This window comes from Sebastes umbrosus, chromosome 1, assembly GCF_015220745.1.
Source record: "Sebastes umbrosus isolate fSebUmb1 chromosome 1, fSebUmb1.pri, whole genome shotgun sequence".
In the NCBI taxonomy this organism is placed as follows: Eukaryota; Metazoa; Chordata; class Actinopteri; order Perciformes; family Sebastidae; genus Sebastes; species Sebastes umbrosus.
Window position 1 is genome coordinate 14,014,425 of NC_051269.1, and position 24,485 is coordinate 14,038,909.

The window sequence follows — 24,485 nt, forward strand, 5'->3', positions numbered from 1 at the left end:
ACTGTGCTAACCACTGAGCCACAATGCTGCTCCTAGGCTATGCTAAATGTATACAATTTAAAGTGATATACACTGTACAGGGCTGTCAAGTGATTAACGTATTTAATCGCGATTGCCCATAGTTAATCACGATTAAGCCTAAATTAATCGCACATTTTGTATCTGTTCAAAATGTACCTTATAGGGAGATTTGTCATGTATTTAATACTCTTATCAACATGGGAGTGGACAAATATGCTTGCTTTATGCAAATGTATATATTTATTATTGGAAATCAATTAACAACACAAAACAATGACAAATATTGTCCAGAAACATGCTAAAATCATGAAAATATGCTCAAATCATAACATAGCAAACTCAAACCCAACAGGCAACAGCTGTCAGTGTGCTGACTTGACAATGCTTGCCCCAAACTTCAATTGATTATCATAAAGTGGGCCTTACTGTGAAGGGGAGATTCGTGGGTACCCATAGCATCCATTTTCATTCACATATCTTGAGGTCAGAGGTTCATGGACCCCTTTGAAAATGGCCATTTTTCTTCTCCAAAATTTAGCGTATGTTTGGAGCGTTACCTAACCTCCTTCTCGACAAGCTAGATAGTTGGTACCAATGGATTTCTTATGTTTTTAGTTTCATATGATGCCAGTATCTTCACTCTAGCTTTAAAACTGAGCCTGCTACAATCTAAAAATTGCAAATTGCGTTAGCGCGTTAAAGTGGTTAGTGGCGTTAAAACAAATTTGCGTTAACGCGTTACTAAGGTGCATTTATTGGGATGTAGGCCTGTTTCTGCCTCAAATTGTAGTGCTTTAGAGCAGTGTAGTGCCCTTGCAAATAAAGATGGGAAGATTGACATGCTCAATTATCCAGTATTAGTATTAGGTCCCAGCACCCGGAAACAGGATTGTGAGAAAACAAGATTTTAGTGAAACTGCAAGAGCTGAAAGCTTAAAGTATTTGCACCATGTGCACGTCTTTACTTTTTTAAACAGGCTTATGCATCTACCAGGCATTCATACCAGAGATGTGCTGTCACAGATAATGGATTTAAAACAATGAATATGATAAGGTTCAACTCCTGTTCTATTTCTATAATTTTGATGTTCGCCTAAACTGCAGCACGCAGTGTGAGTGTACTTCTCCCTTCTAATCTTCAGCTCATGGTGGCTCCTTATTCTTTTACTGCTCCTTTTATATTTAAAAGTGATGTGCTACAAACATTTTTTTTAAATTGTCTATATTTTAATATGGACAGAAGAGCTTGTAGTTACTAACGGCATTGACTAAGGCTACAGGAAGCTGTAGCTGCTAGGGATGTTAATAATCAACCGCTTAACCGTTAACCAACATTAAGAATTTTGACCGATTAATGCTGTCAATTAACCAGTTAAAAGAAATATTAAAAAGTTAAATAAAAAACTCAGATGAGCGGTTTGTCACTTCAAGGAGAATAACTGGTCTACCTTAACAGCCCATCTTAAGTGAGTCTCAGCCGTTGTTGTTGCTGGCTTTGGGGCTAACCCCCTTCACTTAAATCAGCAGGTGGCTGGCAGGCAAGACACAGGATCTTGGCTTGGGTCTTGAGGAGTTGTAACATTTATTTACCAACAAATAAACTGCACACACATTTCACTGCTGCGTTCACGGCTATAGCATTACTGACAACTTCGGGTGAACTGGGAACTCAGTTGGTAAATGATGGATTTAACCTGTTTGTGCATCAGCTTATCGTTGCAGCTGTGCGGCTTGTTAGACACTACAACCACAGCACTCATGCGTGCAAGCATTCATTTTGTCGGTTAACGGTTAATGATCGGTTAACAAAGGTAGGGGGTCGGCTATCAGTCAGAAAAAAAATTCAAAATTAGCATCACTAGTAGCTGCTTCACAGTAAAAGCTTTGCGTTGGTTGGTTGCTGGAAAGCTTTATTCTGCACCGAAAGTGAAAAAGTTGATGTACAAGAGTAGCCTTGAGTTTGGGAAAAAATTCAGCATTTCTGAAGCATCAACCAACATCAATGCTGGAAAAGGGAACAGTGCCGTGTTCTGTTTCGGCATGTCCACCTGTGCTGAGGAGCACCTAGAAAATAACTGTTTTGCTGCAGTTTGTGCTCTTCTGATGTGTTTTGGACTTGTGCACCAGTTCATCCCTAAGTATAACTGTTGGTCTGGTTACCTTGCACACCAAAGATTTTCTTCGTTATCATACTGTGGAGTGTTGAGATGGTTTAGTAGTCATCCTGGTTACAGTTATAGCCAAAATATTCACAACTACTGATTTAACAGTAAAAGACTAGCTTGGTCACTGCTACTTAAATGTAATTCAAAGCTGGAACAACGTCTAACTTTGCCACACTGGGTTCAAATTTTGCCCTCCGGTGCCCAATAAAGCCTGGTTACATGTTGTCAACTCAAGAACTCAACCATCTATGGGAAAGACATCCCTAGACTTATGCTACCTTACCTAGAGTTCCCTGCTTACGCTTCCTTTGATGCTGAACTTTTGACTGCCTCTTTTCCACTGCGTCTTTGAGCTGCCGTTTGCAGTGAGGGGGCTGCAGGGAGAAGATGCAAATATGTTGTCTTGTGGGATTAAGTTTTTTCCGAGCTAATGAGGTGGTTTCATTATTTTCCCCCACCATGTTTCCTTCAAAACCCCCGTTTCTTTTATTATTTATTTTTTGGACATTGCAGCAGTGCTCTGTTTCACCAGCAGCTGTCAGTACTTTGAGCTCATTCAGTTTTTCCAGACACAGGCTACAGATAACGACTTCATGTATTCCCATGAAATGGAGATTGATGAATGGTGACTAGAGTGCGCCTGGACTGTATCCTCTGCCTACCTGTGGATGTAGATTTGTGTCCTTTTTTTGCAAAAAAGAGTACCAAACCGTCAATAGGAGTTGTGAAAGAATAAATGTATTTACTGTAACCTCTCAGCATCTTGCTGTTGTATCAAGTGACGTACGGACTTATCCAAGTAGCCCTTTAAACAGCTGGACTTCTTGCTAGCCCTGGTTTGACTGTCATTGCAATTATATTGTTACACAGAGACAGAGAGCAAAGAAGATATGTAAGAGAGAGAGAGAGAGAATCCACACGAAAGGGAGGGTTGGAGGAGAAGGGAGCGGTGCAAACTGTGCGCATGATAGCATAAGAGCAGTAGGGAGAGAGGGAGCCAGCCAGCAAGCAAGGCTTTCTGTTTCCCTGTAGTGCGTGCGCTTCATTCAGAAAAAGAGAGGAGGCAGTCAAAAAAAGAGTTGCCTGTCCATTTTCACGAAACTCATTAACAAAACAGCGGTTGGTACCTACAGACAGGGAGGAAGAGAGCAAGCGTGAAGATGAAGAAGGTAGAATGAGCTTCAGAGAGTGACAGAGGTAAATACCCCTGAAACTCTGATATTTACATGCTGCAGGAAATGGAATTCATTCATCTGTACTACTTAGCAAGAAATAACTAATGTTAGCGTTGTCTTGGTCCAGAGCTGCTGCTGCTGCTGCTTCTCCTGCGATAATGTGCTTTTATCTGTGAGACACCTGATCCGACTTGGCTGGAGATCCACAGAGCTGAACTCTAAATACAGTAAGCATGTGCTGTGTGTGTGTGTGTGTGTGTGTGTGTGTGTGTGTGTGTGTGTGTGTGTGTGTGTGTGTGTGTGTGTGTGTGTGTGTGTGTGTGTGTGTGTGTGTGTGTGTGTGTGTGTGTGTGTGTGTGTGTGTGTGTGTGTGTGTGTGTGTGTGTTAATAATTTGTAGGTGTGATGTAGCTTTTCATGTGCCTTTCACAACTCTTGATATTGGGTTAAACGTGCAGCCATTGCCGTTGTTATAATTGCCTCTTATCTTGGCACTTTTCATTGTTGCTCTTTGTAAAGTTCCTCCAGCAATTTTATTTAATGATACCTTAGTAACAATGCAAAAATGAAGCTTGCTAGAAGATAGTTTCATATGCTATGCATACCGTTTCAACTTCTATGAGTGCAACTCATTTTATCAGTGTGTTTAAGTGCAACTCATTTTATCCGTGTGTTTAAACTGGAAGGAGAATCCTGATTAGTTTTACGTAAATGGATTTTACACATTACGGGCAGAAAGATGCTAATGGTCAGTTTATGTTCGTATATGTTTGTACAGACGCACAAAAAACGCGTTTAGTGTGGCAAATGCTGAGGTAATGAGGAATTCCCTTCCACTGTGTCCCTGTGTGGGAGGAGGGTGGAAGTGGCCTGGTTGGGGTGGAGAGTCACTGAGAAGTAGGCGTCACTCTGCAACACTGTCATACTGAGGAGGGAGGGAGGGGTGCAGTTAAAAAGGACATCCTATGGGCTTACATAAGGCTGCATGTGGGAAGTCCTGTGTTATGAGACCCTGAAGTTTATCCCTCCATGATCCTCTTGGCTTGAAGGCGCAGTAATGGGTTATGATCGTGGCTGTTTATGAATGCATCAGAAATTAGAACTCTGCTTTTGATCTCTAAAGACAATATACATTTACACAGTCACTGCTTTCCCCCTTTATTTGTCGAACATAATGTGCAGGAATAGAGAGAGAATAGAGAGGAGGTGAGAGAGAGGCAGCACAAGTGTGAGAGAAAGCACAACAGCAGAGCCCTCTTGAATAAAAAATCTGCCGCTATTAATAGCAAGCTGTCCTCATGGCCTCAGCACTGTTTCAGGTTTAGAAGACTTGGCTTTTCCTTCTCTTTTTCTGTTCTGATGGTTATAGCCCAGCAAAATCATACTCGCAATCCTTCTCATTGCTTCTTCCTTTTATTCTTTTTTCGTTCACCCGGCCCAGATCTGTCTTGTGCTGGATATGGGCTATTTATGTAATGACTCCCCATTTGTGTACATGTGTGCGGGTGCATGTCTTTCAGCATTACAATAAATCAAAATGCATCAGTGTCCTAAGCGATGCAACCTAATTCAACCAGGTTGATGTTGGCTCATAAAATGACAATGATCCCATGATTCTACCCTCTTGTCAATTAGAAATGCAAAAGACAGACAACAACCACAGCAACCCCCAAATTAGATAGAAGCTGCCTATTTGGTGTCAGGTTGCTGGAGCTAATGCTGTTTTCTTCCTGATGTCTGCTAGTCTACATGTTAGCCCCCTTTCTTGTACTAGAATATATTTGGATAGCTGAGTGGCTAAAGCCAGCTGCTTAGCCCTGACTGACATAATGTTGTCCATCTTAACTCGCATTAAGAAATTGTGTGTGTGCATCCTTATCTGTGCATATGACCATTACCTGTGTTGTTTGTTTGTTTGTTTGTGACTTCGGAGTTCTGTTCCCCAGGTAGCTGGTGCTCCTGCTGCCTCACTCCTGAATACTAATTGCCAATGCGTGGGAAAAACACTTGAGTATGAAAGAGAGTAAGCACGAGAGGCAGAGGAAGAGAAAAAAATCAATAGCAACCCCTGGAGTAACTGCTGCTGTTATTGCCTTTAAGTCAGAAGGTTCACACTTTCTCATCTGGAGCTTTTGAAAAGAAATCCTCACATTTTTTGTTTAGATTAACAAACAGAGGAAGAATTGGTGACAAAATGACAACCTCCATACTCTCTTTCATAGAGAGCCCATCCCCTTGTCCCCTCTCATAACCTCTTTCCACCATATTATAAAATGCTTTGCTTCGTCAACATCCACTATGAAGTTATTATGGTGTTTCTAATGTATGTTTGTGTGTGTGTGTTGAATGTTTATGTAAATTCCAGTGCCTTTATTTTGTTAATGCAATACCATCAGTTTACTTTCATCAGAATTAGAAGTTTACAGCAATGCAAATGGATGAAGTGGACACAAAGCAGATGTGACATGTGGGTACCAAACTAATAATAGTAGCTTGCAGGATTATGTGTTTATTAAACCATTAAAGGAGCAATATATGGTGCTGACAGCGAGCGGTTAAATTGGTTAACAGCAGTCCAAATTCAAAACATTGGAGCCGTAGCCTGTCCGCTGTTTTCGCAATTTGACGGTTACCTTGTAGACACGACTGCGTTAACCTCTGGCCAGCAGCAGTAGTCAGAATCACCTCGCCGGCTGTGTGTCTCAAATACTCGCTGCCTTGATAACCCAGCTGCACACGGACCACAGAGAGATGTGTCGAGGCTTTTCAAGTCGTGTAGAATCTAATTTTATGTTATCTCTGTTGATCCAGTCTGCTTGCTTGCTTCCATGGCTGCAGAAGGCTGTGTCTGTATGCCAATTTGTTTCATATGTGGCAAAGGCGTGACGAAATGGGCAGTGGATGGGATCACACTGATCCAAAACAAAAACAGATGTTCCGGACCACACGGGAAATTTCAAAGGAGAACATACTGGCTGTTGCATTGTTGTCGGAGAAGCAAGTATTTCAGTTTATCATGTTTCCTTAGTCTCTGATGACATGTAATGGTCATTTTATGATTGAGTAAAGAAAAAGGTAACGCCTGCACACTACTCCATGCCACAATAATTTTGTTGATTACGTTTCAATACTGCTTGGATCTTCGTCAGGTCAAAATGTTTAACATTATATCATGAAATATTGTGGCTTGGAGTAGTGTGCAGGCGTTACCTTTTTCTTTACTGACACTGTTCTGATAGCCTCGCACCTATGTGATGTGCAAATAATTAATCTTCATTTTATGATTTATTACAGTAAATATATAACATATTTGTCCTTTTAAAGGGACTGTTTGTAACTTTCTAAGCGTATAAATGTAGCGGGTCGGCACACAGGAGCGCTCGCATATGCGCGTGGGCATATGCGCGCTCGCGTGTGGCCGCTGTCTCGTCTCCTCTGCCTGCTCGCCTTCACTCAGACAGCGCGCGCGTTCTCGAGGTTTCCCGTGTCTTGGGAAGTAACGGGGCTCCGCAGAGAGAAACGTTACCATCTCGTTACTGACCGGTTGCCGGTGTCTTCCTGCTCTCTCCGGCTGCGGGCGGAGGGAGACGAGTTCCTCGCTGGGGAGCCCCGCTGCTGAAGCCTGCGGTGAGGCAGGAGAAGCAAACACAGTATCAGCATTGATTCATGGAGATACCTTCGTCTGGTCAGCTAACATTACTGCCAAGCAGCTGAAATATAGAGTGATATTGTGCTTTTAGCTGACGTGTGTTCTCTCACTGTTTTGAGCGATGCTCGTTTATGTCCATTTAGAGCGAGCACAAGCACAAGCCCGACGTTGACTTTCGTTGATTTCACGGCCAGAGGTGTCGCTGTTAATAAGCATTTCTGAAAGTTACAAATAGTCCCTTTTAAGTACACTTTTAAAAAAAATAAAATATAGGGAAAACTTCTACCTTAGCGTCTGCATTCGGGCCGATGTGATAAAGCGCAAATGACACTGTTGTAAACAAGGCCAGTTCAATCTTGTATCAGTCTGTCTCTCTTGAAATTCAACAAGTGGCCATGTCTCTTTGCCACTCTCATCTGAGCGTAAGGCTGTACTTTACCAGAACAAGTTTAGGAGTGGTTGTATCTGATGTAATAATTAGCATGTTGTGACGATAGATGGAGAGGTTGATGGAAAAAGAGCAAGAAAGACGGGAAGAAGGTGGGGACAGATAAATTGCTATCCTTAGGCAAGTGGAGGTATTGGGAGTGGTTGGGTTTTACAGGTAAACAGATGGCATAGCGCAGCAAGGCGCTGACCTGCCACCGCTGTCAGGTCAGCTACATGATCTAGTGACTTGCTGCCATGTGCAGTTTCTCTAATTAACGCTACCTCCCAATCTGTGCTGAGTTGCCAGTGTCATAAACAATCACTCTCACACACATGAAATGGGTGAGTAGAGAGCAAATCATGTGATGAATTTAACAATTGCAACCAATTTCAAATACAAAGAGTCAAGACTTTCTCAATTTAACATGTATAGTGTACGTTGTAGGAAGCATTTTCATTTGCTGAAGCTCAATAATCCTGGTAAAGGAAAGAGTCCTTTATTATTTGAAGATCTGAATCAAACCTGTCCCGCATAAGAGTGTTGTAGGCTCTTGAAATTTTCTTCCAAACAAATAGAAGGTTGACGACTAGTCTGGATAAGGATATGCACAGCTGTATTCAAATATAGTCACAGCCCTACTTAGTTGAGCTCACACGTCTATCAAACAGTCTGTACAGTATGCATGTCATTTTGTCTCCACAGCTCCTACAGCCAACATCAGGCCTGTCATCATCCCCCTATTTTTCTATTTTAGTACAGCGTCGTCATGGTTGGAACATTGCAGTCGCCCATTGCCTGGTGTAATGGTAATGAAAAAAGGACAGAGGCCATGTTTTATCGGTCTGTGCTGACTTACTGTTATGGTCGCCGCTGTTTCTGCTTTTAATGTACTCTGTGATACGTGTGATAGAGACATCTGGTATGGGGTGTGAGTTTGGTTTGCAGACCCTGACCTGCAGGTCTTTGGCCTATGGATTTGAGAGGACTATATTTAGCTGGCTAGGTGCCTGAGGAACGAAGGAGGGAGGAGAAACACTGAAGAGCGGTTGAAGGGGGATGCTGGGTGGTAGACTGAGCTAAGTGTTGGTTGGCTGGATGTTGGCTGGATGGAGGTCTAAATGGCTGGCATTTTGCCTTCCTGCTGGCCATTCTGGAGTGCACAAGCCACATTGTAAGAGACCACACTTTCTGCTGGCCCAACAGACAGCCTGGCTGTTTTGACTGGCTGGATGCCTGACTTCCGGGTTAGGCTGGCTGGCTGGCTGGCTGGCAGTTCTTGATTCTCCATCACTGTTTTGGCATGGCAGCCCAGCCAGCCAGCTGTCATTTAGTGTGACTGTGGCAAATGGAGGTGTTTGCGCAGATCATAGAGGACATTCGTCACCATCTGGACACATCCAGCTGTTGGCCAGTGCATTATTTAACATTTACTCAGGTTACAGCTAAGAGCATCTTTTTCACCATGTAAATGGAAGTTCCACTCTGTCTCTTAGGGGGTGTTCAGACCGAAAATAGCATAACTTTAGAAAATAACGCAAGGAGCTGTGCTGTTGTGGGTGTGTTGCTACATGAACTAGTGAAAAGGTGACATACGATCCAGGATGTCCAGTTTGAGGAAATCATCCATCAGTTTCAAGGCTATTTGGATGCCAGACCTGCACAGTGGTTTATAATACCACAATCTATCTGGAATGTACTAAATTGTCCAACACCATGATAATTGGGTAATGGATGACATCGCATTGCTTTGTGGCTATAGTTGAGCCAGATACAACTTTTTGCCATTCAACCTTGTGTCTTTTAGGTCTTCACACTGCCAATTCGGGGTGTATTGAGCTAGATTACAAGGCGAGCTGGGTACTGCGTATGCTACCAGTTTTTACCAGTTACTGGGCCACTTTTTTTTCTCAAAATATTGTGCACATAAAGCTTTGATGCTCTAATTGCTTTAGGTCATTTTTAAAGCAAGTTTTGTTTGACAGTTGATTAGGGTTGGGTACCGAAACCCGGTGCCAATATGGTATCTACTGGACCGAATGGAATTGCAGATCTCTTTGCCACTTAAATGACAGAAGCATCACATTCACCGCACGTCACTTGCCATTGCCAATTAATTAGGGCTTTACCGAAGATTTCGAAACTTAGAAGCTTCATTCATAAAGTTGACATTCTAATTCATGATTTGAATAACTTACAGAAACATTGCGTGCCGTAGTCCACCATCTCTCTCTCACTCAGACAGCAAGTGCGGCGATGCTCCTCGTCTCTGTAATTGTCCGTTAGTTCTCTTAATTTATTGAAAAAAGATAGTGTAGTCATTTCCTAAATTCACGACATGTTTTATCCTGCTTTAATCCATATTTGTTAGCGTTTAGCCTTTCAAAAACAACATTTTCTCTGCAGTCAAATAACTGTTTCCGGATTGCCGCACACACAGGGGTTGAGAGGGTTTTCCCCTGTGCAGGACAGTTAGTCAGGAGAAGTGTCGTATTTTACCAGAGGATGCAAAAAACCCAAACGATACCCAACCCTGCACTTGATCATCTTCTTTTATGGTAAACATCAATAAATGATTTTAACTTCAAACAAATTGATTATTTAACTGTATCAAGAAATGTAAAACCTAATACTGTTTAAACAAAGTCATTTCTATATGTAACCTCTGATCAGGGATCCACAGAGTAATCTTTCATTCTCAATTTAAAATGGGCACTATCTTCGCATTAGCATTTAAAAAAAAAAAGAAATCAGTTAATTTTGATTAAATCAGATCAGATGGTGAGTAAAAAGAGTGATTGCTACTTTTGATGGCACTTATTTCAACACCAACAGAGAAAATGTACTTAACAGAATTGGATCATGTCAGAGGAGATGGTAAAATGACCATGGGTTATGTTGCTCCCCTTGCTCCATGCATTTTAAGAGTTATGATTGAAGTAGAGAACAGTTTAATAGTGTATGCAGGGGAACCCTTGGTTGTGCGTAATGGCATCCGAGTCCACTGATCCAGCCCTCTAAAGCTATAGATACTGCATCAGTCTGTTCTTCGAGTGCTGTCGTCATGTCATTTTTTTTCCTTTTTCTTTTTCCCCCAGTTGGTCATCCATCACACTTGACTATGCCACAGCATGTGCGTCAATCATGGGAATTGATTTAGCCTGTATTGATCTACAGTCTACAGTATTGAAGAGTGGGCAGTTCACAGCAGTGTCCTAGTGTGGCTAATTATTTCGTTAACAGAGCTTTGAAATTTACATTTCTACTACAACCGCATGCTTATGAGTTTCCGAATTTTATGAATTGATCTATTTTGATGAGGCCAGGAATAATAAGGGGCTTAAAGTATTCAAATGCTTTCCTTATATTCTCAGTTTGTTTTTTTGCAGATGCTGCCAGTGTTTGTCGCTGTTTCCAAAATGTTTTGGTTTTTAAAATGGAAGTGAAAGGCATTGCTTTAATAAAATAACAACTTGCACTACATTTCTTAGTTAGTCTTTCCACTGTTCAAAAATCACCATCATCAAGTCTGGTTTGGTTAAAATAAACCTTTAATTCACAGAGTTAAATGTGGTAATATGCTGGCTCTACACACTTTTTTCCCCCGCTGTCTCTCTCTCTGCCCGCTGAGAGGTGCTCGTCCATTAAATTATCAAAATAAAATTACAAAAATCACCCAAAAAAAACAACTGGCGATACTGCCCAAGCGACTGCTAACAGCTAACTAGCTCTCCTGCTAACAAGAGAAGACATGCTCCGTTGTAGTCAGCGCTGGGTTCAGCTTGTGATTTACTAAGCGATACATATATAGGCTACATACATGCATACAATGGTCTTACGATTACTTACTAAGCATGCAAATCAAGAGAGGAACGATTCGTAACCCATAGCGGAAACAAGAGTCCAAACTGAAGCAGTTGTTGATAACTTGCGGCCCCTGCTGGCCATTTAAGAGTAGTGAGGATTCAGCAGTCACTGACGGTATAAAGCAGTCAATAAAATATCTTTCCAAAAGGTGTGAATCAATGATTATTTGATCACTCAAATGAGCACAAAAAATACTAAGCTGATGGGCCCAGCAATATGCGAGATTAGTCGTGGACAGACAGACAGACACAGAGATGCATGCACGCATCACCGACATTATGATAATAATGCACTTCCTCTGCCTAGTCTGCAGATATGTAGCCTATAGATACGATATATTTTAATAAAATACAGTTGTACCAACAGAATACAGAAGACCACAAAAAACGTTTCCATGCAGTGAGGCAGACAAACTCTAGCGTCTACCGGTCTATTCACATGAGGAGCACCGTGAGACCTCGCGGATCCCAGCGGGACGTCAGTTGAATAGGCGATCCTTCAGTGTGGCCCAGGACACATTTGCGTACACACTGCTAAAAGAATGTGGCCATCAATCGCGAACTGGCGGTCCTCAATGCGTCCTGAGTGCATTCACACCTGTGCTTAGAGCTGACCACTTGTGATTGGGTCACCCAGGACGCATGTTAATGCCAATTCATCCTATGAACATCTGTAATTAAATCGGCAGCATAGTGACATTTTGTGAAGCTTTTTGAGAATTGATCACTGTTTTGCGGTCAGAGTGATGTGTTCAATCGCTGGGCATTGGATTTTGTTGTAACAACTTGTGTGCAGAGTTTAACGGATCAGACATACTGATTTCAAGCTTGCCAGGAACTCCAGTTGCATCTCTTATCTTCCTCCAGACTCTTTTAGCTCCTTTCACTTTTTATTCATGAAATCATAAAATTAAGGATAATGGCAAATTATCTGTTCAAGTTGAAGCTGTTTTTGTTGACTTTATAGTAATTTGTGGTGCCTTTTACATTTTGCTGTGTTGTATTGTGCAACAGAAAGACAAGACTCGCCATATTTACAATGTAACGTAAAGGAGTAGGATTTCTCTGGGTGTGATCTGAGAGCAAACAGGAGACTGGGCGTGGAGTGATCACAAAATGCTTTAAGGGGGAGCAGAAACTGCTGCTGCTCCACTCGGCTCTTGAACTGGATAGGACAGAAAATAATGGATATTGGGTGAGAGAGACACAGCCAGAAACATTTAGAGACTAGACTTAAGAGGTCCGTGGAAGTTGTACAGTGAGATTTATTGGCTGTACCATACCTGGGGCCAAGTCATTGGCCTTACAAATGTGTGACCTGGAGGAAGTTGCCTAACTGGGTGATAAAATATGCATCATGAGCTAGAGGCGGCACTCGTCAGCTAAAGACCACCAGCTAAACAGAGAGAGAGACAGCTTGAGACATCCAGAGGGCCGAGGAGGGATAGTGCCAATAAAGTTATGTGGTTTCCCTCCCTCAGGGCTCTGCCAGGCCAGGGCTTTCCTTATTAATACAGCCTATCCACCATGGAGACTGGTCATATGGAAGAGTTTGTTAGAGTTCTACAGCAGGTAGTGTGATGCTGTAGTAAACTCTTATTTTAATCTTTCTACAGCTTTTAAGTATTGGTGGAGACAGTACAGAATTGGTTTCATTTGGAATCATATACATGTTATTAGTCTGTCTTGGTTGCAATACTGCTCCCAAACATGCTATTTTACTTGCCATCAGAGCCATTGCTTCAAGTCTGCAAAAAGGCATTTGGTGTGTTGAATTGAAATGGAAACCACACCCAACTATCTCTAACTGGTACTGTGCCGGTCAACCGATTTGCCATTGCCTATACCAAATACAAATCAATCAAGATTTCTGCATTTCGTCCATTGCTTTCTTCTTGTAGACCGGAGTTATCAGTGCTTTATAGGGTGTTGGCACTTCATTTGATGCATTGAAACAAAATTATTAGGGATGCATTGATTCATCGGTCAAACATTGGTACCGGCCGATATTCGCCTTATTGATTGCCATCGGCCTATTGGCAAATAAGATGACTTTTGCCGATGGCAGTGGCCGATGTTTATCTGTTGTGTTGCATCAATTTGCGTCGGCTAAATGTTTGGTCTCTGGCAACAGTAACCAGCTGCTGATTCAGAAAAGAAGCCACTGACTCTCCATCTGCTCCCGTTCCCCTATTATATCAATCACTGATCATGACGTCGTTCAAAATTGAAAAATGCTTAAATGGGTCGCCAAATATACTTTGGCAGCCGTTAATATATGAGCAAGTAAGTAAGAGCAACCAGAGCAAGTAAAGTCTATGTGTGGGACTGTGACACACTGCTTATGTTTCTAATCACATTTACATTTACTGTACATTTAATTTATGTTTCACAAAACTAATATTTTTGTGGGGCTGTGTAAGTGATGAAACATTCTTCTCATTGAGTAGGTATATAGTAGCTAAAAAGGCGTTTGAAGCAGTTATTTGAAAAAAAGAGAAGAATCTTTTTCACGTGAAAGAAGGTTAATATTAAAGGTTGTTTAAAAAAAAAAAAAAAAAATTGTATGAATTGCTCATTCAAAGACAGTGTAATAAAATGCTGAATGATTTGAAAACATATCAATTATTTTTATAATGGAGAGGTCTTTGTTTCCCTGGCACAAAAGGGGAAAAAATAACAGCATAAACAAAATAAACGAAAACATCGGCTATCGGCCAAATTGTTATTTTAAACATCGGTATCAGTATCAGCCCAGAATTTTACAATCGGTGCATCCCTAGAAATGATATTGTTTTAATCGATTGCCTTAAAATTGCTTTTTTGTTTTTAGCTTTTTCATCATGGCAACCAACAACACCTAAATGAAATACCAAAAAATGCAACTAATATGGATAAAATAACTATTACAAATGTATTACATCATTATCTCTGTCATTATGTAAACATATAGTCATAGTTGCATGTTTAAATGTTTAACACATGTTTATCCCACTCAACACAGACCAGCGCAGGTTGTTTGCCCAATAGTGTTTGTCCATCATGCTGCAGTCAACAAAATAAGGTTGGGGCGTACCTGAGCATGTATCACTGCTTCTGGGAGACTTCCCCTCTGAGCATGCACTGCTGGCGTAGCATCTTCAGTGGTTAAGCTGCAGTCCATTATTATTATTATGCTTCCAATAAAGTTTTAGGGTTAACCTCAAGCGTTAAGACGGGTGCCCTGTGGTTTACCGACCCATATCCTGCTAGCTGAAAAGCTAGCTGAGTTGAGTAAAGCTGGGTGGGTACTTAGGAATGATACTCTCTGATGCATGCAGACCTCATCCATCTTATATACAGTATATGGGCAGTATCTCTCTATCCGCTGAGGCCTACTTTCTTATTCCGGAGGTCTGTTCTTGTGTCTGTGAGCTCAATCTGTTTAGTTCAAGGTTCAGCTTCAGCAGACCTGATAGTTAGTCACTGCTCTCATCAGGACGGAGTGGAACAGAACTGTCTGCAGTCGGTGTGTGAGGGGAGTCATCGTCAATCTGCACATTTTAAATAACTGTGTGTGCAAATGACTCGCATTCTGATCACTATGTAAGCCCCATTAAGTCTGTGTGCCTGTGTGTACATCTGCATGCCTCGTTTGGTTGCATGTGTGTGTATGTTTGTTGTGTCTGTGTGATCGAGCTGTGTTGTTCAGGCTATAAGTAACCCATGAGGCTGCCGTGTGTGTCTGTGTGCTGTTTTATTTGTGTTTATCCAGTGATAAATACACCGGGCCTTGTAATTGGGGAAAGGAGGGGGGTCGTGAGAGAGAAAGGGAGAGAAAAATATGGGGGTGTTGAGGGATATGGCTGCTTTTCTCTTGGTGACAGAGCCTGTTGCCATGGAGCTGGTCCTCCCATTGGTGGAAGTCTGGTCCAATCGCTTAACAGCACAGATTGTTTCATCATTGAGAAGTTTTTCCTCTCTTCCTGTCTCACTAGCAGCCACCCCTTGCTCCTCCATCTTTCTCTCCTCTCTCTTCCAGCCTCTTCCACTGCTCCCTCCTTCTCACAGGAAAAGAAGCTGATAAATTACATAAGGTTTATAATGAGTGCAGAAGCTGCCACCCAATTTAATTTTGACACAGTTATTCATTTTACATCAGCAGCTCAAGTTGAGCAGGCAGAATCTTTCATAAATCTCCCCACTGCACTTGAGAAGACAAGATTACCCCACAATTCCAAATTTAATTATTTATGTATTTATTTGACATCTGGCCATCTTTTGGACTGTTTATTAGTAGCTTGTGGTTCAGTATCGTTGTGTTATGTTTTAAGTTAGATGTTCGTGTTCGTCTTTAGCAGTGTAGAAATTATATTTGATGCTCTGCTCTCTCGGTTTTAGTGTCAGTCAGATCATTCAGCACAAAGCTTTTAAACTGTTTCAGCTCTGAAGCTAAAGATTTTGTTGTACTCAAACAGAGCACTATTTTATTTTAACATTTTCCCATATCAGCTGTTCACGTTCAGTCTAAGTTTAAAGAAATAATCTTGAAGATTTATATTTAAATAAATCTGTTAAGTCACCATCTATCGCCGAATGAGGTGACACAATGGTGATTTAACTGGCGAAACACAAGTTGACTTCATCATGAAGTAGTCACAGGAAATACAGCATGTTTGTCAGAGATGTGCTCATACGTTTCTTGGAAATAAGTCATTCAGTAGGAAAAAAGCATTACCAAAAATGATTTAACAACTAAAGAAATGTTAGTCATTTCTCTCTCTCTCTCTCTCTCTCTCTCTCTCTCTCTCTCTCTCTCTCTCTCTCAAACACATCAACAACAGACCCATCTGTGAATAACCCCTCCTCTCAATGCACGCTCTGAATCAATCCCTCCTCTCCCCCATAACGCAAATGCAATCTAGTTCTGTGGGAAACACTGTGAAAGAAGTATTCTTTGTTACTATTGCATCTTCCCTGAAATATTGGAACATGACTACAGTAGTAAAGAGTAATTTTTTTATGTGGAGATTTAAATTTATCTGGGGCTTTTCTTTGATCATGTAAAGGTGTATTATTTTTTGTATGTTTTATTAATGTTCCTTACAGCTTCAATATGACGAGGCAATGATGAAATGAAATGAGCTGCATCCGCGCTCACGAACATAGTGTGAAGAGTGTTTACTGTTAATTCATTTTTTAACTTATTTTGTTGTTTAAGCCTTAATGACCATCATGGGCTCCGAGCAGTGAAACTACTGATACATTTTCACATCAGTTTCATCATTCACCAAATCTGATGGCAAATTCTGCTGCCAGTTTTACAATATCCAACAGTGCACAAGCATTGGATGACAGAACATCAAGTTGTGACTGTCCTTTAAAGCTGCAGTAGGTCGAATTTTTATAAAACAGTTACTATATCCTGACAGTAGTGTATGAGACAGGTAATCTGAAAAAAAAAAAATCACATTTCCCTGTGTCCTTCGGTGCTCCTAATGGCATCTGCAAGATTTCACAGACTGGAGGAAAACAAACAATCAGAGCCGAGCTGGACCCTAACGTCTCTGATTCAAGTTTGCAAGTGATTGACAGCTGCTCAAACGGTCAAACTAGATAAAATTGGTCAAATATGAATCAATATTGTGTTACTGTAATGCCTATGTATCTCCTCAGATGTTTTCAGAAACATCTTGTAGTGTACTGTTTAGCTGTAAAATGAAAAAAGTTTGTAACCCAGCAGCCATGTTGAGATCAGTTGAGGAAATACCAAGCACCGCCCACCAGCCGGAGCAAACTTTCCCATTTTACAGCTAAACAGTACACTACAAGATTCTTCTGACAACATTTGAGGAGCGAAATAAGCATTACAGTAACAGAACATTGATTCATATTTGATCAGCGCTGCCTAGTTTGACCGTTGGATCAAAGTTTGGATGGATCTGATGACCATGAAACATAGAACGGGGGTATTTTGAAATAAAAGTTCTATAGTTGGAGAAAAAGAATATTGAAATAATACATAGTTGATTTTTTTTTCATATTTCATATTTAGTTATTTTCTACATCAATTTATTTGATTGTTTCATTATTTTTTCATTATTTTCTTCTTTAATTTTGGCCCATGGGGAATTCCATAATTCCATATTTCTCTCCTTCACCCACATTCCAGCCCTTTTTCCTTCATCATTAATGCATGCAAGATCAGGATCCCCTCTCTCTCCACTGGCATTCGTTCCTTATGCAGAAGGGAGACTGTTGTTCACTTGGCCAAACACCTCTTTCTCTCCATCACCCACTTTCTCGTGGTGTTTTTATCCTCCAGTCTCAAATTTTTCTCTTCATACACCTTCTGTAAGTTCCCCCACACGCAGCAGAGAACTATACATAGGTTATAACTAGTGAGAGCAGCAGAGAGAGGGAGACTTGGAGAGAGCTACAGAAAGGTAGGTAGGTAACTAGGGAGGGATGGGAGGGAAGGAGGGAGAGAATGAGTCATAGCGCGTCCCACAGGACTGAGTGGGTTGGCTGAGTGGAGGAGGATGGCGTCAGCAGTAGGCCTGACAATTTAAGAAGACACATTAAAAGAGGAAGAAGGAGAGAGAGACAGAGAGTTAACACTTAGAAGTGGGTGGATGGAGAGAGAGATATTGATGGGAGGGGTTGACGTGGAGGGGGCGGAAGGCAGGAAGGGGTATCCTCATAGCGCTGAGAGAGAAACGACAGAGGGGTTGGCAGGGAGACGGACAAAGAGAGACGTATATGGAAAAAGATAAATCCTTTCTTCCGCTGCGTATGACCATTCATCTCCCCCTCATCTGTGTTTTTTCTTCCACATCTTTGTTGCTGTTGTAGGCTAAGTTTCCCGGCTCTGTTTTTCTGACCTTAATCACATTTATATAGCTTATGGCAGAAAATATGTACAGTATTTTGGACTGTCTTATGTGTGTGTTGGCCAGTAATGCATGTATCCATATTTTCACTGTGTAAAGCACAGATTGTTTTAGTGCGAATGTGCCTGGACCGTTCCTCTATGGTCCCTAGCGCTCTGCCAACCCCCTCGTCCCCTCCCTGTGTGAGATTGTGCAACTGACGCAAAGGGGAATCCTCTCTGACACAGACAAACACTGGTACGCACACACTTGGAGGGCTATGCTGATATATAATATGTGCAGGCACTGAGCTTGCACAAACTCTGCCATTACTACACACACACATCAGCCTCCACTCTGTGAAGACATAACCTTGCTGCCTTTTGTGAAATGGGTTCTCTCTGACGTCAAACGGGCGAGGTGCGCGGCTGAACACAGAGGAGCCGAATTGGGTCGAACTGCTTGTGTATGTCTCTCCCACTGCTGTCTGTGGGTTTGTACGTGCTTGCTCACTCCTGTTTGCAGCGTTCTGCGCTTCCATTCACCTTCATCTTTCATTCAGCCTCTGCAGAGAAAATGGAGAGGCATGTCTGCTACGCTATGCTTTTCCATTATGAAATTTGAAATAATGCAATGAATGAAGGAAATAGCTGATCATAGCAGCAGCTCGCAATCATTACCCACACAGAATTGTAGGAATAGACAGTGCAACTTGCACTCTGGCTGTCATTAATGAGAAATAAGCAGAGGACAGAAGAGATGGATAAGGTAGATTCATCTGTCCATCTGTACTGTCTCTGTACTGTAACTCTATCTGTATTGTTGTTCTTTTGTAGGTTTTTTTTCCCAGAAGATTGTTTTCCCTTTCATTGTGTGTGCGTGTGAGTTAAAATAGATGATGATTGATAGAAAATAAGAACAGAAGCCCATTATAAATTCCCTTAGACCAAGGTGTCCTCTCATAATTGCTGATGTTGTCTTAATGAAAGTTAAAAAACCCAAGAGTATTCACTTTATATTTAAGAGTTAGAGAAAAGCTGCAAATTGCTCACAATGAAGAATCTGCAACCTACATCTGTTTGGCATTTTTATTTAAGAAATAAAAACTATTAATTGATTATTCAAATTTTATTTCAGTGTACAATGTAGGTTCACTTTCAGCCAAATGTACCTGTAAAATCACAACTTTTGTAATTAAAATATTGATGCTCTTTGGTGACATCTGGTATCAAACCGTGGCTGCATGTGCATGCTGTCTGTCAGTGAGTTATCTGATAAGATAATCAGTTAAAAGACTTGATATAGACAAGCTCTCCACTTTTACCAGCTACTATGCAATAGAATTCCTCTCATTTCTCTTGCTTGCCCCGCTGCTAACTATTGCTGAGACCCTGACCCAGTTTGACCCGGGGCAGCTAAATTTGACAGTGAGCTCATACCTGCACGGAATATTTAGTCCTGCTAGCCTACTGTCTGAAGTGGTGATACACATTCTGTGCGACTTAACACAAACACACATATACTCACAGCGTTGACCAGACAGATAGCCCTCTCTCTTTCACTCACTGCCTCTCACTCTGTTGGCAGTCTTTGGTGTGGTAACCTGACCCAGTGGGCAGGGCAGTGTATGACTGATATGTGTCTGGTTGCCTGTCGTCAAGAAGGGCCTATATGAGAGGCTGCAATGTTTGATAATGTGTTTGAAGCAGGTCAGAGTGTCCTGCACTGTATTATGACAGCTGATGAGGATGATGGTTATTTTTTTTGTGGGTGACTAGCTTGAAAAATTACCACAGGTACTTTAAAAGTGGTGGATTTTACATGTGGCCTTTGTGTGAGCTTTTTGTAAAAGTGGTCGGGAACACAAAGTTCCTTTATCGGGTTCGAACTGGCCTGTTCTGAAGACATTTAATAGGTTATCAACATGCCTGATGAAAGCATCCCTATCCTGCTGTATTACACCAGCATGTTGATGTGGTTTTATGAGGCCAATATGATGTGGATAAACTCTTTTGCTATGATGTAACTGGCCATAGTCCTGTGTGAATCATGTCTGCAGCCCTAAGTGATGATGCTGACAGTTGGCAGAGAGATGCCAACATCAGGCCGACCGACACAGTGACTGAACTGGGACACAACAGGCAGTGCTTCTGCCGGTATTGTAGATGTTGAGTCTGCAGTGTGCAGCCTGTATTATGATACATTGTAGTTAAGTTCTCATGCCCATATAACACTTTGTGTTACCACTACATACGAATAAGGATGTTGTTTATTAGAACTAGTTACAGCTAATAGTGGTGGGGCAAGGAAGGTTATGACAATACTATGCTAACATGGACATACTTTTGTGTTGAGATAATTATTAGGGATGTGACAATGAGGACATTTTCCTCATTAGCTGTGCTCAGAGCTGCGATTTAAATTTTTGTTGATGCAAACATAGCACTTCCTGTTACTGCTTGTGTTTAATCTGTCATTTGAATGTAATGTGTTAAATGGCATGTATATGTGTGTGTGTTTTAAGGTGCCGTTGCTGTTTGTCCAATAATGGTAGGTCAAAGGCAACTACAGGACTCATTTCTTCACTGCTCATCTCCAGAGGCTTTATCAGTTCAGCAGCACTAATTTGACTCTTTATGACTTTATATCCCATGACCTGAATGACTGAGAGCCCACATTGTTATTTGTATCAGTCTTAAGATTTCCAGCAGCAATAGCACATCCTGGTTTTTCCTTTCCATCCTGCCCTGTTCTCTCTGCATCCCTCTCAGTCTGTGCACACCGCAATCCACATATTTATTTTTAATATCATTCTTCTCCCTGCTCTTCTCACTGGTACTCGCTCAACACAAATGGCAGCAGTTGAGAATGACGTTACCATCTCCTTGGCAACACTGTGGGCAGGTTTGTGTGTGTGTGTCGAGGGAAGCGGGGGGGGGGATATCGAGGAGAGAGAGCTGAGGAAAAAATAAGAGGGGTATGGGTGGAGGAGGAGAGAATAGGTAAAGCTGGGTTATTCATAAGCACCCCATTTCTGGCTCTGATTCACAATTTGTCCTGCAGCCCCTCCCTGCTGTTGCTGTGCTATTGGTCCGCTCAGCCGTCAGATTGACATTCGAGATGAATGATTATCTTTGCTTTCTAATCCAAAACCATTCATTCTTTTTGGTGCAAGAATACACCGTATGTGTGTGTGCGTGTGAGCGAGCAGAAGGAGGAGGTTATTTTGAAGAGGCTGGTTGAGGCATTTGTATCTGCCTACAGTCGATCGTGTGGCTGTGTTCTCTGCTGCTGTATGGCAGGCTTATATAAGCAGAGTGGGGATGGGGCATGTGGATGTCCTGGTCAGTGTTATGCTGTTGCTGATGCTGCTGCTGATGACGCCTTTGCTGTTGCATTGCCTGGGTCTCCCCACACTGGGAATCCCTGCCTAGTTTGTTCACTCATCTCATCTATCCTGCAGCACAGCACGGCAAAGCACAGCAGCACAGGCAGGGACATGCATGAATGGCACTCATCCATGCTGCATGCATGCAATCTGGCAATCACGCTTCTGAATTTGTGCTCGCTTGCGCTCCATCTCGCTATCGCATGCGTGTACGCATATGGGATTTCATGCATACTTTTCTTTCTTTCAACAGGCATGTGGAATTTATGTTGCTGTTGACCCTGTGATACCAGAGGATGTACTGTAGGCTTGTAGGACAGATGGATTGTCATCTGTGTCTGTGTTTGTGCATGGGTGTAATGCCTAAGACATTAGAGGTACTGCTTTAGAGCCAGAATTCACCCCAAAGCTGTTTGTGGTTCTGTGTCATGTTTTTCCATGCTGGGAAAATGGGTTTAATGATGTGTAAATTAGAGGAAGTAAGTGAGGGCAAGAGCGGATACCAGTCATGATAAGGACGGGATTATTGCTGAAATAACTAGGGACGTCACAATAACAGGAATTTAGTAGTCAAATAACAATACCAGTGAACACATCATGATGATGTTAGAATTGACCTTCGCCCAATATATTACCATTACCAATAGAGCCTGAATAGAGCCTGAAAGCATCACAACATAAATCAATGGCACCTCGCGTGTTGAAATCGGCAGGACGAGAGCTAGTTAACATTAGCTGTTAACAGCCGGTAAGCAGCACAGTTCTGTATCTATAGAGGGTTTAAATGGGAAAAGTGCGTGTCAACTCGTTGTTGGAGAGAAGACAGAGCGAGAACGCGCAGCTGGTACAGGTGAATCGATAGTGCGGAAAATATAGGGCTGGCCTCGACCAAAGCAATTCTTATTCGAATGACACGATTTATCAACTAATCGATTAGTTGATTTAATCGACAGATCTGTAAAACAGAGTTCCTCCACAAGGTATCACACAAAAGCACCACTTTAAATCTTGTGTTTACCAGAAATATGCTTATAAGTTTCTTGGAAATGAGTCATTCGGCATGAAAAAAGCATCAAAAACGCTGCTTTTTTAACTTCTTCTCAGAAAATGCATATTTCCCATTCATAAAGAGTGTTGCCCACACTATAGAGATCCGCAGCCCTGTGTGCCAATAGGCTCTGAGCTTTCAGCTGCTTTGTCGCCCTCCCTGCTAGAATCAGCAGCAGCAGCAGCAGCAGCAGCAGCAGTGATGAGTCACTCGGTGTGTGAAACATGACGTCATTCGTGTCTTCCTCTTCTGTTTTTGGTGTCCAGGGCTCCTGACTGGAGGACAGACCATGCTGCTGCACTGAGCCGGAGGGAGAGAAAAGAGAGAGGCCCCAGAGGACCGCTGAGGTGGTGGCTGGCCTGTTGGTGTGCCCCTCCCCTTTGTCTGGCCGGCTAGCTGCTGCCTCTTCAGTTCACCTGATCGCTGTAAATATTGCTGCCTTTTTTTCGTTGTGCATGTTTATATTCTCGTTATATTGTTCGACTAAAGACGTGTCTGTTGGAGTGGGTTTGTAATCATGTTGGGTAAACTAAACCTCTAAATATTTTTTTTAATACAACAATGATTTTATTTTGTAACTGATTCTCATGAATGGAATGGAAATGTTCTGGCTTTAGCTAAAACGCCTTGACACATAAAAGATGACAGTAAAAGTGAAAAAACAGTATTGTTGTTTTTTTTCCATTCAAGTACCTTATTCAGTTCACATTTCCTTACTGGCGCCAACCTGCTGTTAATGTCTCAAACTGGATGAAAGAAAAAACAGTTAGTTTCATCCATCGGAGTTGAGTTGTCACTAGGGGCATTGTAAGCAGTATAAATGTCACGTTGGTAGAGATTTGGCTTTACCGTTTGTTCTTACATTATAAATAAAATATGTTCCTTGCGGTCCTTCTCCCCGAAATGCGGCAACCTATTCTGAATATGTAATAAAACAAAACAGTTGAAGAAATTAGAGATGCACGACATCCGATATTTTCTAACTCATTTTCTAACTCATTTTAGGCAATTTCCAATACCAATATAAAGTATGCACATATTTTTCCACCTAATTGCAGAGAACATCAAATCTCTCCTAAAGTAGAATTAACATATTATTGTGCCAACTATTATCGCGACGGACCACTGGCAGATGCAGACAGAAAATATAATGCTTTTCAAAATGCAAAATTACAAAACAACTGCAATAGTTCTCTTCATTTTGAATTACTGGTATGTTTTAAGGTTGTGATGTCGCTGGAGGAGTAGTACAGGGCGCACTTTCACACATACACACATGCCTTTTTTCTTTTTTGGGTGCAGGTGGGGGGAAACAAATAATGCTACACACACAGTGACAGACCTGTTAAATGTCAGGCGCACCGGTGGACCAAGGAACATTTTTGTCTCACGTCTCTGGAGCCCTGTAAAACATGCCATATTTATTTGTGTGAAACATATCGGCCTGTCGTATCGGAGGAAATTCTGGCCAATGCCGATGTTTCATTTTAAAGTCTTTATCTGCCGATACCGATGACCTGCCAATATCATTGTGCATCCCTAGAAGGGATTAATGATTATGCTGCAGTCATTTAACTCATAACTTTGTTAATTTTTTTCCATCTATGTGTTGTTTTCTCTCAGCCCCACCCCGAAGGCTAAGGCTTGCTATGGACTGCGCTTCGCCCCCTGCTGCAGCCCAGCCCAGTATACTACCTTAGTGGTTCCCCTAATCTTCCTGTGTGTGGTTCCCATCCAGACTCACAGTACGGAGTCCAGCACAGATCTGGTACCACCTACAGGTAAATAGTATAGGTGTACATTCTCACACAAATACTGTATGTGCCTGTCTCTTTCTCTCTGCTTTCTCTCTGGTCATTTATCGTCAGAATTTGTACCGCCATTTGGTGTTTAAAA

The 24,485-nt window shown here is 41.8% G+C and overlaps 1 protein-coding gene across 16 annotated transcripts in view; it reads left to right on the top strand.

Annotated features, from left to right (window-relative positions):
* Positions 1–24,485, top strand: part of LOC119488123 (R3H domain-containing protein 2) — a 65,840-nt gene that overhangs the window by 5,240 nt on the left and 36,115 nt on the right. For 14 of the 16 annotated variants that reach the window (XM_037769444.1, XM_037769529.1, XM_037769494.1 and 11 more), the window contains exons 3-4: positions 22,856–23,014; positions 24,213–24,370. The gene's annotated coding sequence lies outside the window, so the exon portion shown is untranslated. Of the gene's footprint in view, positions 1–3,163; positions 3,384–3,488; positions 3,589–22,855; positions 23,015–24,212; positions 24,371–24,485 lie in introns of those variants that run through there. The other 2 variants (XM_037769451.1, XM_037769461.1) reach the window with 2 other exon arrangements.